This window comes from Nilaparvata lugens, chromosome 2, assembly GCF_014356525.2.
Source record: "Nilaparvata lugens isolate BPH chromosome 2, ASM1435652v1, whole genome shotgun sequence".
In the NCBI taxonomy this organism is placed as follows: Eukaryota; Metazoa; Arthropoda; class Insecta; order Hemiptera; family Delphacidae; genus Nilaparvata; species Nilaparvata lugens.
In genome coordinates, this window is record NC_052505.1 from 65,641,567 (window position 1) to 65,659,923 (window position 18,357).

The window sequence follows — 18,357 nt, forward strand, 5'->3', positions numbered from 1 at the left end:
CTTATCTTGAACTATGAATTTATTTTTAGCTTCAGTAATGTTATTGAAATAGAGATCTAGAAGTAAATTTGTACATTCTTCGAAGTCTCTGTATAAAATAAACATATTGACTGATTGAATCCAATCACTATTGCATAAAAATGTGCATTTGAAAAAATAACAGAAAAAGTTACGTTAGTCGTGATCCTTGGGTCCCAGGGACCCAGAAACGTCATTTCACAAAAACAACAAGTCATAGAGCACTAATACTCTACATCAAGTTTAAGTGTCTATTGACATGAATTTACATGGGTCACAATAGACAGTGAAGCAAACGGAAGCAAAATTATAACTAAAACAAAAATTGCCCGTGTCCCTGGGACCCGGGGTCACGACTAGAAGGTTACTATAGTTGCTAGAATAGGTGACAATTAAATAATGATGATGATCTGTGCATTTGAATGAACGAAATCACTAAAAGCTCCCAACAAATCAAGGATTCAAATAGATGATTTGATAGCAGTATAATTTTAGCAAATACTATACAAGAGAAGAAACACCCCCTCCGTTTACATTGGTGCGCAGCGGTGGTACAGACTGCAAAAATGTCCATCGAGGCTCATGTATTTTTATATATTTCATATTTTGGAAGATTAACTAAGTCATTAGTAGAGAGATTCTCGGCTGCATAATTTGATATACGGTGTGAGGTAAAGAGGTTTATAGAACACCTCAACCCGTTACAATAATGTCCTCAATTTTCTTCTACGATACCAATCCTAAAGAAATCACTTTAAACGAAATGAATATAATGTGATGAAAAAGTTTAATCGAAGGTTTACTCAAATAATGTTTGATTCATTTTGGTGAGGTGATCCTGTTTGAACCAAAAATTACATAATATGCAAATGAAGCTAGGCCTACTACATATATAGCAACAGTCTGCGTTTTGCAGCTAGGACGAAACAGCTTTGACGTTGGTAAGGATTCGTTTACTCAGGTTGGAAATATGATAAGAATTATATAGGACACATCAATACATTGACGATTCATGGTCTAGATCTTGTACAACTCAAGTTTTTTTTTTCAAATCACAATAAATTAATCGTCATAATGTTTGTATATGGGGAACTGAAAATCCCCATGAAACAGTGGAGCATGAACGATATTCGCCTAAAGTAAACGTTTTTTGTTCAGTTTCACAAACCAAGGTGTAATGACCTTCTTTTTTTGAGGAAACACAGTGAATGATACATCTTATCTGGCAATGATATGAAACTGGCTATTTCCTCAACTAATTGCTGACTCGGACAACTTCATCTTTCAATTAGATGGAGCACCACCACACTGGCACAAGGATGTACGCCGTTTCTTCAACACCAACTTGCCTCAACGTTGCCCCAACGACTTGGCTATGCATTCTTGGCCTCCACGGTCCCCTATCATAACACCGTACGATTTTTCCTGTTTAAGATCGTGCTTATATTTCTCCCTTAGCACTTGATATTAAGGAACTGAAAACCAGGATAACTGATGCAGTAGCTACAGTCCGAGAAGACATCTTGCGAACAGTCTGGAATGAATTTGGCTACCTTTTAGATGTTGTCCGAGCCTCAAACGAGGGCACACTTATAATACATCATCATGAACTTGATACTTCTGTGAGTAACTTTATGTAAAATTGGTTTGTATGCACCATTTTTTAAAATAAATATAACTGTTTGAAATTGGGTCATTCTTTTTGAAACACCCGGTGGATCTGCGTCATAACATTGTTGACAGAGTTATTTGTTTGAATACATCACCTAGTAATCTATTATTACTCTTGAACAACTTCTTTCATAGATATGAATGGATATATAAATGATTTTTATAACAAGGTATACATGGCACAATATTGTATTATTACTTGGATTGAATTTATAAGGAAGGAATAGCCTACCTACAGACTAATCGTACTTGTAGTACATCCTCTTTGGAATTCCGCTCCACGATTAAATCCCTCACTTCATTAATTAATTTCTCGGTACAGGAAATACATTAATCGATGCGGGACTCTCTGGATAGTGATTTCGATAATCGTAAAAATTTACTTAGATGCCGCGCAATCTTTCTGCGCAGACTCAAATGTGTTTCGCGCGTTTGTGAACACCGAGCGCAACTCTCGGTCAGTTCTGTGGACTCAGTCACTCTCAGTCATTTCAGTTCAGTAGTCTTCCAGCCGTCGAGAAGAGCTCACGGACTGGACCACGTCGCGGCTTTCATCTCTCAATAACAAGCGCGTAAACAGTGGCAGGAAATTCGATGCAATTCTCACGAATATTTCGTGAAATCGCATGCGATGTGCGTGACATCTCAACCAACTCTGTTTGTTGACTGGTGCTTTGGAAAAGTGTCGTATTTTGGTAACTTGGAAGAACTGGAAATCTATTTTAATTCTCCTCAACCCCCTCAAGGTAGACTCCATAATTGATTTGATTCTTTCGTTTTCAATTTATTAATTTATGAGTTCTCATTTTCAATCGGTCTTGAATAGATTTGTGATTGGCATGAATGGTCTATAGAAGAATCACAGATTTTGCAACAATAATTATTGACAAATAGACCTTCATAAATTAATCTGGAGCCGGTAGCTATTTAGCAATCAAGTATCATCATCAGTTGAACAATTAACATGCTGAACTTTATTGCACTACTATCTAATGATAGGAGAAGGAGATAATTTGTAGTGTTCTATTTTTCCGTGCTATTTATGCAGGGCATTAAGCGTTTTCTGTTATTTTTAAATTCTCTCAAAGCAGGCCGCAGGTTCGATTATCATCCCTCTCGAATTTCACTACAAACCTTTTTGCAACAATAATCTAATACATTTTAGGATTTTAGCAGTAATTTAGAAAACTAAACCAACAACATCTTGAAAGCCGAAATTGAATTTTTCCCAATGTCAAGTTTCTTGTTTAGTTCTAGCACTACGAAACCACTTTTTTAAAATATAATAGGGTCGGTACTCATGAGTCACATATCAGGCTCACAGGATTGAGCTTTCAAACAAATTCACCTTATACTAAAATTCGGCAATATAGCTTAACAGGGAATGAGATTGCAATAATTTACAATCTATTTACGATATAATCGAAATTATTTATTTATATACAATTTATTTCATAATAGAATGGAATTATCATCTCTGAATGTTATTATATTATCATATTATTTTGAACGAATGACAAAATGTAAGATAATCTTATCAGAAGACGCTTTGAGAGTAGACAAATTGTAAGAATTATTGATTTCCTAACGGCTAGAAACTTGTAATAATACATCAATTTAGTATTCCTTTAATTGAATTATTCACTTAATCAATTAGTCTACAGATGTGGCAGAGATAATAAAGTTTTAACAACAAAGCTGAAGACGGAAAATTCCCCTGGATTGTAAATCCGACTATCATGAGTAGGGTGGAATGAGTGAGATGGAAATAATATTGTTGGTAAGTGAAAAGTTATTGTTCACTTGAGACAGAATGATTTCCGAGCGGAAAACTGTTTCTTTCGGCAGATATGGAATCCGTTGCTGCAAGCTTTGCATTATTTCGCAGGTGAAAAGGGAATGCGATTTATTGAAGAAATCTCGGTGATTCTTATGAATTCATACAGACACGTGGAGGAAGACGACTGTAGATTTTTCAGGAATATATTGAAAATATGCTCATGCCAAGCACTACTGGAGTGAGATGGTAAACAGACTATCTCGATTTTCCTCGCCTTTTCTTCCTCTTCTTCTTCTTCTTCTCCTTCTTCTTCTTCTTCTTCTTCATCATCAACATCATCGTACACAGAGATGTTTTTTCAATCGAGGAAGGATGATTTTTTAGATGGGTGCATCAAAAAATATTAAATAACCAATCTTGTGAAGTGATAAAACGTAGTTCTATTGATGATTCTGGTGGGGATCTAATCAACAACGCTCTTTCAAATACTTACACATTTCAATATTCAAATAGAATTACACCACTACGTATTCTCAATACTGTGTTGGTATCAAGTTTGTATTTTCAATTTTCTTGCACCGTATAACGTAATATACTGCTATAAATTTTTGTTGATAGCCTACCCTCACTCGTTTTACACCTTCCTTTCATTACAGTATCTCAAATTATCCTATCATGCTTTACCAATGATGTTTCTCTAATTCAATTTTCACTATATTATTGGCCGTTTACAATATTATATTCAAATATTAATTGAAAAATTGGAACGTAAAACTCAAACAGACGCAGACTACATTCTTCGGACAAGAGTAGGCCTATTTCCAATACCTACTATTACTTCAATAATAGAAGTATACTAATAATAGAAGTAATAGTAAGTATTGGTATTCTTTCCATCAGCGAAGAACAGTTGATAATCTTCTGTTGCATGATTACTTGTATGCATTCTATCTTTTACTCAAGTATAATGCAACAAGGTACAGTGTATGATGTAACAAGGTTGGACATGGACAGTGCCTACAGACACTACTTTTTCTATTGAAGTCTGAGGAGTGACGATAAAGACGAAATTCAGAAATCCAGCAATACAATTATTTCTTTTATTCATTTAGGATACAAAGAACAAATCATTACAATAATTGGAGGAGGACCAACACGTTCAGCCCAAAACTGTTCCTTCCCCTAATTTTGATTAATACTCTAGTCCAAATTGTAGGTTATGTTTCATTCACTTGTGAATTTGGGTCCAATTTCCAGTGCAAACACTTAAAACCAAGACATTTTGAGTTTGTATTGCTCAAAACCAAACTAAATAGCAAAATTACGTAGTCCTACTGTAATATTATTGAAGAAGATAAATCAATAAATACGAATATAGGTGTATGGAATTCGGAAAACTTTTTGAACCGTGTTATTATTTTCATAATCGATTTTGAATTGTTTCTTAGAAAAACACGATTTCTTCAATCAATCGAAGCGATTCTGATTGGTTCTTGTTATTGGTTGCTGTTCAGTCTTGAATTCAAAGCGTCCTTAGTGAGACAGTTTCTTAATCTTTAATAAATGAAAGTTTAAAAACTTCATTGCCAGATATTTGAAATTATCAACGATGGAATTTAAATCTTGGAGCTTGGAAACAGACATTTATAATTGAATCAAGCTAGGAAAGCATGTGCTTGGCAGCGATACTACTTCGAGTTGACAAATGAAGCTTTTTGTGAGCCCAATTAATTCAATGTTTAGCGTACTTGCTACGTCATCAATCCTCTACCAAAAAAAGGGGCGGACTGTTTCATTAATTTATCCTACGTTCTCATTATCGCTTAATCAGCGACACTTATATTAGGTACTGTTCATGTGTTACATTTACATATAAAATACATGTGATGTTTACTATTCAAATGATTCATCAAGAGTTACGTCATAATAATGCCAATATCGAAGAAAATTGAATGATGAATATTAATTTGAGAGAATACTGAGAGTTTGTGTTATTGTTCTAAATTTCTGAGTAATTAATTAAATGCAGGTGACTGTTTGCTTCACAGGACAATATCAAAGGACAAGTTGAATAAGAGAGATTTAACAGTCATTTGGTGTGAAGAGCACTAATATTCGGTGTGCAAATGTACGATGTACATCTCACATCTCATGGCATCCGGTATTCTTGATATTATTCTGCAATTCCTTCAATTCCACTTACTAGTTACAGAATTATATTTTTCTGTATCTAAATAAATAAAATTAGCAACAAGATTCATACGACAATATCATAAGCCAAAGTATTATAATTTGTCTCGTTCCAACGCCATCGAAAAGTTTATTGTTCGTAGCAATGAACCTATTTTTGAATCTATATCATTTCATAACTTCTTGCGTCATATTTGATACACAACTCAGGAACCTTCCAATCACAACTTGATGACCGCCTGTTTATTTATATTCAGTTTTACTACCGTCTTCTCGAAAATAGAAATTTGTTCTGAATGTCACTGTGAAAAGTGTGGTATGAAAAAGTAGTGTTGTCATATGAACTGTCCAATTTTGTGACTGGTGGCATGTCTGTGTTCTGTTTTGTGCTGCTGAAGAATGCTAAGTTCCATCAGATTATTTTATTGGAATGGAGCCAAATATCTATCGCTATAAAATTCAAAGATCAAATAAATAAAAGCGCAAAGAGCCGACACATTTGAAACAACAGAAGGGAGTTATCCCATGAAATATTAAATAAATTACTATAATAGGTTCTTACTTTTCTTATTCTAAATTACAAAATTCCAAGTTCAAATGATGGATTAGTGTTTATCATTTTCGGCTAGTTACGGTACTTTGAGTGATTTACGTATAACACTTCCTCAATTAAGTGATAGCTAGCTATTATAGTATAATCATAAAAATTGTCATGCCTTTCAATAGTCAATTTTAATGAAGTATGGCCTGCTCGAGCAGTAATGTGCATTAAATCACTGAACTTCATTTGTTGGGAAAAAATAGAAAATCTGAATTAAGGAACTGTTTGCTGGTTCAATTTTCAGATGTTACCAGTCAAGTTCAATGATACCGGTAACCGGCACTATATTATAATACAGTATACCAATGCTTCATCCATCTTAGGATCAATATAAGTTTATTCCTAATACGTAATTATGTTCCTATTTTATCTAAAATATCAATTTTAGTTAGTCAATCAGTCAGAGCAGCTAGAAGAAGAGTATTTTTCAATTTACAATCCATTCAGTGTTCCCATTCTCAGCTCATACATTCTCAAATTAGAAATTCAATAATACTTGATTCCATATTTAAAATATTCCAGCAGATTCGATTCAGCAGACTCTAGCAGATTGCAGAGACTAATATTGAAATCTGAAACAATCGGTTGAAAACTCTTTCAATCATAAATTACGAAGACTTACATTAATTTCGTAGGCTATTAGAACTGTATCAATAAGATGTCGCTTATAACTTTCTTGTTATTTGTAATAGAATATCCTCAATAACGAATAATATTTTTCTTTCATCTATTTATTGATATGGATTTTATTGGCATGGCAGAGAGATCCTAACAGGTGTTCTGCCTCGCCGTCTTAAATGTTACTACTCGTATATACAATCAAGTTCATAGGTTATTTAAATTATCAAGTATATCGGAGTCAAGTTCATAGGCTATTTGAATTATCAAGTATATTGGATTACTGATATGTTGATATATTGGTTACTATTTGGATTCGTTAAAGCTATATCACTAAAATTTACACTTTCACCTCCTGAGAGTTTTTCCCAAATCCACCATTGAGTTGCTTTATCAAGATTAAATATCGGGGCACCGAGCTTCGCTCGTTATTTTTATTCATTGATAAACAGAACACAATTCTATAAATTGATCGTGTTTATAATTATTTTACAGCTGATTATACGTCAGCTTATGAATTTCGGGGAGCGATATTTTGATTCTCCACAGAATCACTCGCTCACTTTTTACTATCCACAGACGACAAAAGTCTGAGCTGCTTCAGTCAAGGATGAATTAACCTTTTAATGTCGTTCAGTGAGTTTTCCCAAGGATGAGAGCTAGTGCAATCGGATTTTTATATCATAAACCTACTACGTTCAAAATTTCGTGAAAATCGTTAGAGCCGTTTTCGAGATCAGGTGAAATACAAACATAAAGACATCTAAACATAAATTGCTCGTTTAATAGTATAGGATTTCAGAAGATCCCCCAGCTGTAGCCTAGGCCTACTCTAGTTTCCGTATTCATTTACTTATTGTTCAAAATTTGAAATAAATGAATAGAGAAAATTGACTTCAACTCTAGACATCTTCATAACCGAAATTTAGTTGATTGAACATAAAATTTTTCAAAGTGAGATAATATATTGTAAATTTTTCACGTCAACTTAAGATTGATACCCAGTAATTTGCACGTACGTTAGAGCCAGAATTGAACGATAATGGGGTGTCATTATTTTACGACGTTTAAATGCAATCTCCGTTTAAATAAACGCTACAGTGGAACACTATCTGGTACCTTCTCTATTCCTATTGAATAACTACAGCTATTTTGAAGCTGCTAGTGTGCAATTGAGATCACACTATTGAATAGTTAATCATAGATCAACTCACTAGCTTAGAACCACTTTCGAAATTCTGTTTCTTGTATCTAGGAACAGCTAACAGTTTACTCTGCCAATGGAATCTATACGCATAGATACCTACAACTGGTTTGATTAATTCACAACAAAGAAAGTTGAATGGACAAGATCGAATTCGAATTTATTTTCTTCAACATGAATATTATTGAAGCCAGGTTGTCTAACATTTGGACTCGCTACCAAACGTACTTCTAGTCTATAATAGTAGTGTTACACTATATTATATTATCAAATCACTATAATATATTATATTGTTGTTCTGATTTTTTAATATATTGTTTGGATACATTAAGATAAATCCAGAACCAATTTTTTCATGCAAAGTTTCCTCGTGTTGGAATCAGAGTGGCCTGAAAACCTCGTATTTTCGGTTCATTTTCCAGTTTCCAGCTATTCCCGCCAAATCAAGTAAGAAAATTTTTAAAATAACAAATTTGATGAATTTTAGTTTTTAAGTGAGTTCTCACTCCAATCAACAATATTCTCGATTTCAATACCATTGGAAGGTTACAGCCAATTGAAAAAATGGTGGTTTTAGTTTTTCATTTTTTTCGCGTTTTAGTGTTAAACAAGAATCTCTGAAATGAATGTGATACATCATAGAAATTCATGATTGGTTCCAAATTTTGAAGAAGCTCAGATGCCTCAAACCCATCTTGAATAACTCTTTCCTATCATAGAACGGCCGAGACCGTGAATAGGAGGGAAGTATATTATACAATTTCTTGATTTTTTAACGATCTAATATTACTTTACGAACACATTTCTCCTTGAATCGTTTACAGCCGTTTAAAGAGAAGATACCATTCTACAATCGAGATCAAGTAATTATTTTTATAATAACGGGTTACCGAGATACATAGCTTTGAATACATATTGGCCATTTATGTTTGTGTATGGAAATATGGGCTGAAGTGCAATCAACAATAAATTTCGCATTTCTTCCACGAATTTGAATTATGATACATGATTTTGAACCGCCTTGACGAGCAGAGAATGCTTGATGAGCTGTAGTACGAGAAGATCCCATAATTGTGTCAAAAGTTATGATTTTTGAAACTTTAATCCTTGAAATGTCTTTATGCGCGCCCTTATGTCCTTATTTATAGACTAAAATAGAAATCAAATAACAGATGTTCATGATAAAATACAACAACTATAAGCTATAAAAAACAACCATACACTAGACCGGGAAGTGTTTTGAGAAATTGCAGATGTTCTTGATGGTTACTATGTTAAAACCAAGTATAATTAAGTTATAGATAAATAACTAGTAGTTCTGTGAACAGTAGACCTCGCGCTCAGTAAGTTACATTGACCTGTTGTTATGTTTTCTCAAAAATTAATAAATAATTTATCAATTTAAAATGTCCAGAAAAATCCTAAATGAACATAGAGCTTTCTGTCCTATCGTACCGTGACATGTCGTCCCGGAATGTGAGTGTGAGCGCTGTTTTCAGGTCTGGCTGCAACTGTCTACAACGTTGATGGAAAGATACAATTTTCAAGATGTTCGATGTTTTTGAACGAGTAGTATTATAATCAACTGTCTACTAACGTTGATGGAAAGATACACTTTCAAGATGTTCGATGTTTTTGAACGGGTAGTTTTATAGTCCACTAGACAGCTGATTTATGATGAATAATTCTATAGCCTGATTTTTACGGTAATATTGGCGTATGAAAGAGGCTCCTTTTTCCTTTCATATTATCCTTGAAATGCGAAATTTCTAAAACCTTGTATGTACGCCGACGCGCAATTTAAAAAGGAACATACCTGTCAAATTTCATGAAAATCTATTACCACGTTTCGCCGTAAATGCGCAACATATAAACATTTAAACATAAAGAGAAATGCCAAACCATCGTCTTGAATCTTATACCTCACTTCGCTCGGTCAATAATCATACACTAGTCCGGGAAGTGTTTTGAACCTCAGAACTATCAGTTTCGTAATTTGGTGGAGTTGGACTCGCAAACACCCTTCCAACAAAATCGCTTCGACAGAACGGCGCTTATCTGAATGATTCGATGCAGCACTGACTGACGCTGGGTCAACCTCTCCCCTGAAATTGTAGTATAGAGAACTATTCTATTCTGTTTCAATTAAAAAAATAATGAATCAGAAGTAATTTCCTAAGAAAATACAGTTTTCAATATTGATTTCATCAATTCCTAATTGAATTACTCTATCCATTATCCTTTTGTAATCAGCATTAGTCCTGTATTCGTAACACCTCACTTTCTCAACGCATATGCGAATAATTAGGAAGAAGACCATCTCCAATGTGCTGCTTCGAATTCCCCCCGTGAGAAACAAGTACTGTATACCTAATGTATTACCAAAAGTTTACCATCAACCAAAGCCGCTTCATATTCTAGGTTGCCAAGTTACATCAAGATACACGCAGTAGTTTGCTACAATCCAAGTTTACAGTATCATAACTCACACACTCATGAACCAGCAATAAAGCGGTGGTATTGACATTTATGATTTCCTCGAATTCCCTTTCGCTCTGACTGTCTGACAAGATCAGTTGAATTGGTGACAAGCTTCCCTTGAATGAAAGCCACCTCCCAACTGAGGTTAGTGTATGCGAACTTGTGATTGTGTAGACAGCAAATTGGAAGAAGCCTCGTATCACTCAAGTTTCTTGCAGGGGACTGAAGGCTACTTGGAAGGATGTAATTGAACTTTATATCGTGGGCGGTCTATTGTGTTCGTGTTTGTTGATTTCTGCTAGCGAGTACCTGCGACTTTGTCGTATTGTTGAGGTAAGTCTGAGACTTCCAAAGGAAAGGCAATTATCACACACGTTGTGCCGACATGTGATCACTCAGTCCTAGTAAAATTGTCGTTTCAAGTCGTAATAACATATCAACAATCTGTCGTATCAGGTCATCATAATAGCGTATCAATAATTCAACAACAATTGAATCAGTTTGATTCGACCAGTTGTCGAAATTCGAAAGTGGTTGTCGTTATAAGTAGTTTGACGAAGGGAGTGGAAGTAATAGAATATCAAACGATGAACATTTTGATTAACTTGGTTGAAGGGAGTCTACGATATGAACAATTCAGGAATACGTCGTATCAAGTTTTCAATCAAATCCGTTCTCTGGCATTATTATTTATTGATCTATTCGTTCTCCTTTTATGTGTATAGAATAGAAGTCACATGATTCTTATCACCAAGGCTCTATAACTTTGATGGTAAAACGATTTTTGAGGACAAAATAAATACAAATTGTCGTATTCTCTCTAAAATTTTCAGCAACATTCTCAGTAATGACACTTCATGAAATCATGAAAAAGAGAAAAATTTTATGTTTCTATTTACACACATGAATTAATGTAATAATAAGAAATCGAATGTTGAGTTTCACGATCAAATAGTGTTTCTGTAATGTTTGGATTGGTATGGACATTTTATGAAATAAAATTACATTATTATTCCTATTACTGCCATTCATTGAGGAACATCTGACTAAATCCGAAACATCACAAGATATCATATAATAGATGATTTAGATTTAGATAACACTCCATCAACACTTTGTACATTCATTTAATCAATTATTTCCCCAAAGTTGACTGTGGATGTTGTATGTATTATGATAGATGATAGGATTGAACGTTACTTACACCTCTAGTTTGTCAGTAGAGGGGGTAGGAAAGAAAATAGTGCTTGATTATCTGGGAAAAAAGTTCTCTTCCACTTGTGACTTCGTCTCTGTTGAGCATGTGGCTTGAGCCTAATAATTAATGCTACTCGTGAATTAAATGTGAATCATGTGAGAAAGTTTTTGGGAACCAGTCAAAGAATATGTGAAGTCATTGTTCGCGAGACCTCCCTCGTCGAAAACAAAGAAGGTGATTTGAGAAAAACTACCATCCACATTCCATGCAGAAGAACCCTGCAAGTCCCGCCTGCTGCTGTGGACTGCCATTTTCCATCTTCAAATTAGCTAAAAATGAATATCTTTTTAGGTTTTTCCAACCTAAAGGGGGTAAAATTCTCAGACCCCACTGCCTGGTACCCCCATTAATTCTGCGCATGCCTATGAATGTTCATGCTAATAACAAATTAAAATTAATTCCACTCCATCCACATACGATTCGATCTCCAAAATTACAAAGTAAATTCGATACAATTATACTTCTTTCTCTCACGGATCAAGAAGGCACGTTCAAGCATTATTAGCAAAATGGAAAAATAAATATAATTTGTGCCTCCATGAGGAATAAGCTCCTCCACTTTATTCCAGTATTATATCATTAAAAAAAGTAAAAATATATTCACTTGAAACCTTTCATAACATCACATTCAAACTTTATTTAAAAATGAGTGAATGAATAACCAATTATTCCATCTCTCATATTTTTTATTGAACCGAAGTTTAGTAATTTTTCAAAGGCAAAATTACTTCCTGGGGTAAAGGTAAATTTCCATGAAATTAGCATCCCCTCCCGCCACCATAAGAAATGTAATTTTGGATCCGCTCATAAGGATATTTAATAGTCGGGGGCTTGACTACAAATTGTTAATCCAGCCTGGAAACAAGTAATAAATTGAAACAATCAGTCAATTGAAACAAGTAGTAAATAATTCGGAATCGATTTGGTATAAATCTGTTGTGAGCCATCAATATCAACTTTGTGAGTATTCAAAATCTCAATCTGGGCTCTAATTTGCAAGTGATGTTTTACTCTAGACTCCAGTACAGGAACTCAGACTTTTCAATTCCGACTCTTCAATAAATTTTAGTTGAACGAAGCGAAGCTGAGGTCTTAGTTTCGACTCGATCGACTTTTGTCTGTTTGATTGTTTGTACCGCAGTTACAGTCGCAGTTATTTCCCGATTTGGATGAAATTTGGTATGCAAGCTCTTTGAAACAAGGCGCAGAAACGTATTTGTAACGATTTTTGGTAAGACCTCCGGTTTTTTTGTAACATTTAAAAAACCGTAGACTACCCTAAAAAGTTACTTTTTCGTATCTTTGAAGATACAGCAATTCATGCTCCTACTTTTTGGCATCCACTGTTACCAGGGCTCCCAGGTTTCTCACACTGTGGGACCCAGGCTCAAATCTCGTTCCGACCAGATTTTCTTTGCAGAAGATACCAATTGTTTTATCTTATTCTAATGATATATCATTATAAAATTATTATTATGATATATATAGAATAATTGAATTGAATCATCTTATTATTATGAAATTGATTTATCATATTAATTAGATAAATTATTTTTAAAAAATCCTTAATATCAATACATAAATAACTATTATTATCTATGTTACAGATAACTCAGCTATTTTAGTTGTGGACAATTTTTATAATCATACAAATTAATCAACTAATATTAAATAATTAATTAAACTTAATATTAATTAATCAACAACTATTTTAGTAGTAGACAATATTCAACATCATAAACATTTCTTCAATCTCCAACTTCTTTTACTCATAACTATCAGTTATTTTTAACTGAATTTTCAGTTTATCAGGTACAATAATTATTGTATTGTATACATTTTTTGTGCATTTTTGTGTCGCTCTACAGTGTCAAGTCTTTTGTTTTCCTTTTGGTCTGAAAATGGAATAAAAAGATGTAATAAGCGAGCTTCACAACAACATTGGCGAATATCAGTGGTGTTTCTGATGCAAAATCAATAATTCCTGTTCCTTTTATGTAGGCGATACAACATGATGCTCCTGTATTAGATCAGGTTTTTGAGCTTCACACGTGTATAACGTGCAAGGTTTCCAAGAGCTGAGGGAATTGCCTTTTACGGCTTATTTATGCAAAAATGAGAGAGACTTTCTGAGCTCCCAAATAAGGCTATTATATTGAGTGCGAAAAATCTCTACATCACTTACGTACTTCTGAGTTCAATTTAGACAAGGTTTGAAGTCAACAGAATTTCTATTGGGACACAATTTTTACGGAGAAACTTGGAGAAAAATAAGATAGTAATATTGCCCTGCAATTCATCAAATGAATCGAAAAATGAGTTTCAGGGAAATTTATATTAAGAATAATGCGTTATTTTCCTCTGTTATTCATAGATTCAATAGACTTTGTAATACCTACTTTCCGTGTAGCAAGAGTGAGTTTTCTCCATAGAAATGAGTTTCACGAAGAAACTGTGTGTTATTTTGCTCTGTAATTCATTCGAGATAACATGTGTCAGTTCGCCCCTGAAAATGGCATTTAGGAAAGAGCATATTTGAGAAATTGAGATATGTCCTGGTTATCATTGAAAAAATACCAACCTATTCGTATTCCTCTTCTTACCTACTGTTAGAATTACGTCAAATTGTAAGCATTGGTTGAGAGTGAAGTTTTTGTGTTATTTTTGTAACACTACATATGTGCCAAAATGATATTCACCAGCCTCAGTAATCCCCACCTAAAAATATCTCGATAACACCCTTATTTTGGCGTTTGAGTTCTATCAGAACATTTTTCAGGAGTTGAAAGTAGTAACCATGGCCCCTCTTATTGATACAGCTCTGGTGAATTCTAATGTTGTGGAATAAATGAACTCTAATTGGACTAATGATCGAATAAAAGACCGGAGAAACGAGCATATTGTGATTTTGCAAGTACTATTGATTCTGCTTGAAAAGATTTTTGATATTGGGAGCGTCAGCAGAGTCTTATTTGACTGATGAATAATTCAAACAGAGCCTTTCACATCTTTGTTTCAAAAGAAGATTTCCATCAGACTACAGTCACGTAGCTGTGTACTGGAGTATATAAAAACCTTATACCGTACAAGAACAAGAACTCATATACATTGTGCATATTATATAATTTTAAAGTCCTGTACAAGTACAAGAACTCATATGCACTGTTCATATTATACAATTTGAATATATTGAACATCTATATCAGAGCTGCTGAAGAATATTGTTTCATGATAAAATAAAAATATGATATGTTAGCCTTCTTCCTACAACTAACGATGATGCCATGATCATCAAAATTCAAGTTTTGTTCAAATAAAACAATTCCAGTAGGAAAGACAAAACAATTTTTTGTTTTTATTCCATTATGAGGTATGATTTGAATTTGATTCTAGAAATCTTATGTTGTGATTCGTGTTTGTCAGCCATGGCTCAAGTTATATGGAGACTGAAATTGAACATGATTTTGATATTATTAGATAGCAGCCATCTCTCTCCTGATATATATATATATATATATATATTATATATATATATATATATATCTGAATCTGAATCTGAATCTCTATCTCTCTGACCCGGTCGTGTATTAATGGGGAGGATATTTTATATCCTTCTTAGAGAATCGACAATTATTTGTTGAAACACCGCCGATTTATGAAGTTACATCACATTATTAAATTATCGTTATTCTAATTGCATTCAATCTTTATTCTCATTGATTGATTATTGTTTATACTTTGTAAAATTCGTCGAATAATTTCAGTATTACCGTCATTTAATGTAAATTAGTGTATAAGCCAGTAAATATTGTAACATATATAAATAAAGAAATTTAATCTCTTTCACTTTCTCTCTCTCTCACGCAAAGTACTCAATCTCTCTATCTATAATATCTCTCTCTAGAATTGTGTGACAGAGAGGGCCTGGAGTCCTAACTCCGCTCTAATAAAGGCGTATAATCAATCAATCCAATCGATCTCTCACGCAACCTTCTCTTTAGAGGAAACAATTATCCATGTATCACATTTTTTTACCAAATTACAATCCTTCATTGGGGTGTGTGCTCTCTCAAGGCCTCAAGCCCTACTTTCCAATGAGTTTGTGGACTGCTAAGCGGGAGAACATGGTAATATAATGGTAATACTGGTTGTAGCAAACGTAACAGTAGCGCTGGATAGGCCGCAAGGGACCCAACGATAAGGCTTGATATGCATGGCCTCCTCGTTCTGCCGACCTTATACCATGCTATTTTTAGGCTTCATGACGATTCGTTCCACCACCCAGCTAACCTCCCTGAATTAAGAAATCGGATTGAAGTGATTGAGTGATCGGATTGTGTGCTCACTCATAGGCAAACTGCAAATTTGGGAACATTCCTATGATAACCAATGGTATTTTCTTTTCCCTAGCAGAGCAGAAATTAGTCCTTTGTCCTTCAATAATTTGAGTTGCAGTCACAAATGTGTGAACTTTCCTAATAGAAAAAATGGTACAGCTTTCTTACTCTCCCTCCAATACTCTCCCAGCAGAGCAGAACATGAGAATGTGGAATAAAAATATAATATTATGTTGCAGTAGAATAAAAAAATAACAACAACCAAAACTTAAAACAACCGAGAATAAAAAACTGAGTTTGTTGAAATAAAGTGCAACCCGTCGTTTAGTAAAATTTTCAGTTCCTTGAATCGATAAATTATCGGATGGTGATGAAACCAGATTAATTCTTGGAATATTTAATGAACAGTCGCCACTTTTTTCTCGAATTTCATTGTATTTCCATGAACTCAATTTTTGAATTTCATTCATTTTCTTACCTCTACGAAACATTGTTTCTGACGTCGGTCATCTTGTTCTCCGTCATCATTGGCATGCCGTTCATAATCAATGAACGTCAAATGCAATAGTGAGGTCCAATCCACAAGTCCAATAGCGCCACATTACCAAGTCTACTATACATTTCAATTTGTATTAACTCTAAAGTGACGTTATACGATTACGATTTTCATCAACTCCAAAATGACGTTATAGGAACAGAGAGAAAAGAAGTGAGATACGTTTGTATGGGATACGTCTTTTTGGTCACGTAAGCTGTTCTATTCCATTCTCGTATCTACTTTTTATCTAGATCTGGTTCATCTTTTTGTGGAATAGTGATGGGATGCAACAGCAACAGCACTTGCAGTGGTGATAGAAGATCTGATAAATCCAGAATAATCCGTTACTTCGGCAAACCATCTCTCTCACTTGACAATATCAAGAAACATATTGCTCTCTCACTCTGGGAACACAAGAAATCATCGACTGAGATGAATATCAGCTTTTTGTGATACTTATTAGAAATTCTCATGCCGGAAGTTTTACAATGGTAATTTTTTCTTCATTTCCCATATTCCACCACCCGACAGCTGCTTCCTATGATAATCGACTGATGAAAATCTGAAATTATTCAACAGTTTGTTGGGAATCTTCTGTTTACGACTGAGTTTGGAGTGCATCAAAGCTTAGTATGTTTGTTAGAGGACACGTTGACAGAGAGGAGAAATGACTTTATCGATCTGAGTCTTAAGTGTAACTTTCCTTTTATTTCTCACTCCTCTTCCACATCTTCCCTCTTATTTCAGATGAGAGAAAAGAGGATGACGGAAGATATTTGGTTAGTCAATGTAGCATAACGTAAAACTTCACTAGTTCTATTAAAACTTTCATTGACAAACGTTACCACCTAGTTAATTAATGAAAGCCTGAGCAATGTTTCCCGTCCTTTCATTTTTCATTTCATCTAGGACTTTAATTGAATTGAGCAAGTACACTCTCAAAAGAAAAAAATTCAAACTGTCAGTCAGCATTTCCCCCTTGGTGGGGAGGGCTTCCCTGACTCAAAAAAGTAGAATATTGGACTGAAACTTATTACATCCAAATGGTCAAAACTCACATGGTTTTTGAGATTTTTACCGGCGAGGTTTTTTGAGTCCTAGAGGAAATGAGGTGGAGTCTGAAAATCCAACTGGATTCCAAAAGCCTTTATTAGTTTTCGAATGAAAATCAATGGAAACAGTTGATGAAGGTCTATTTTCGTGAAAAGAGGATAAAAACAGTTTCTATTGGTCCTGTTAGCTCATTCCCCGTCGACTGTTTTCATTGCTGAGGTCGATACCCTCATAAGCTGAACTCTTGTGCATAATTGTGAATGACGATGATGGAAAAATGAAGACAAATGATATTGTGAGACTGACATGATAAAATTGATGTTTTTTCTTCATTTGAACATTCCATACATTCAATGTACCTGAAGTGAATGAGTACGTGTAACTAGAATAAGTGAACGTATAAAGACTACATGGAACATATTGCGATAAAACGTGTGTCCAATTGCTTGTATTATAAAAACCTGAAAATACAGTAGATTTTTCTTATGAGGGATGATATTAGATTTCGTTTACTATAGAGAATGGTTCAAAAATTGATTTGTGTGTTATAAGATGTGAATGAATAAAAAAATGAATGTCGCAGTTTCAAAAAAAAATTGTTCATTTTT

The 18,357-nt window shown here is 34.2% G+C and overlaps 1 protein-coding gene across 5 annotated transcripts in view; it reads left to right on the forward strand.

Moving 5' to 3' along the window:
- The first annotated feature begins 2,148 nt into the window (after nucleotides 1-2,148).
- Nucleotides 2,149-18,357, forward strand: part of LOC111062037 (opsin, ultraviolet-sensitive) — a 44,903-nt gene continuing 28,694 nt past the window's right edge. For 3 of the 5 annotated variants that reach the window (XM_039422496.1, XM_039422497.1, XM_039422498.1), the window contains exon 1: nucleotides 2,164-2,435. The gene's annotated coding sequence lies outside the window, so the exon portion shown is untranslated. Of the gene's footprint in view, nucleotides 2,436-10,752; nucleotides 10,897-18,357 lie in introns of those variants that run through there. The other 2 variants (XM_022349740.2, XM_022349747.2) reach the window with 2 other exon arrangements.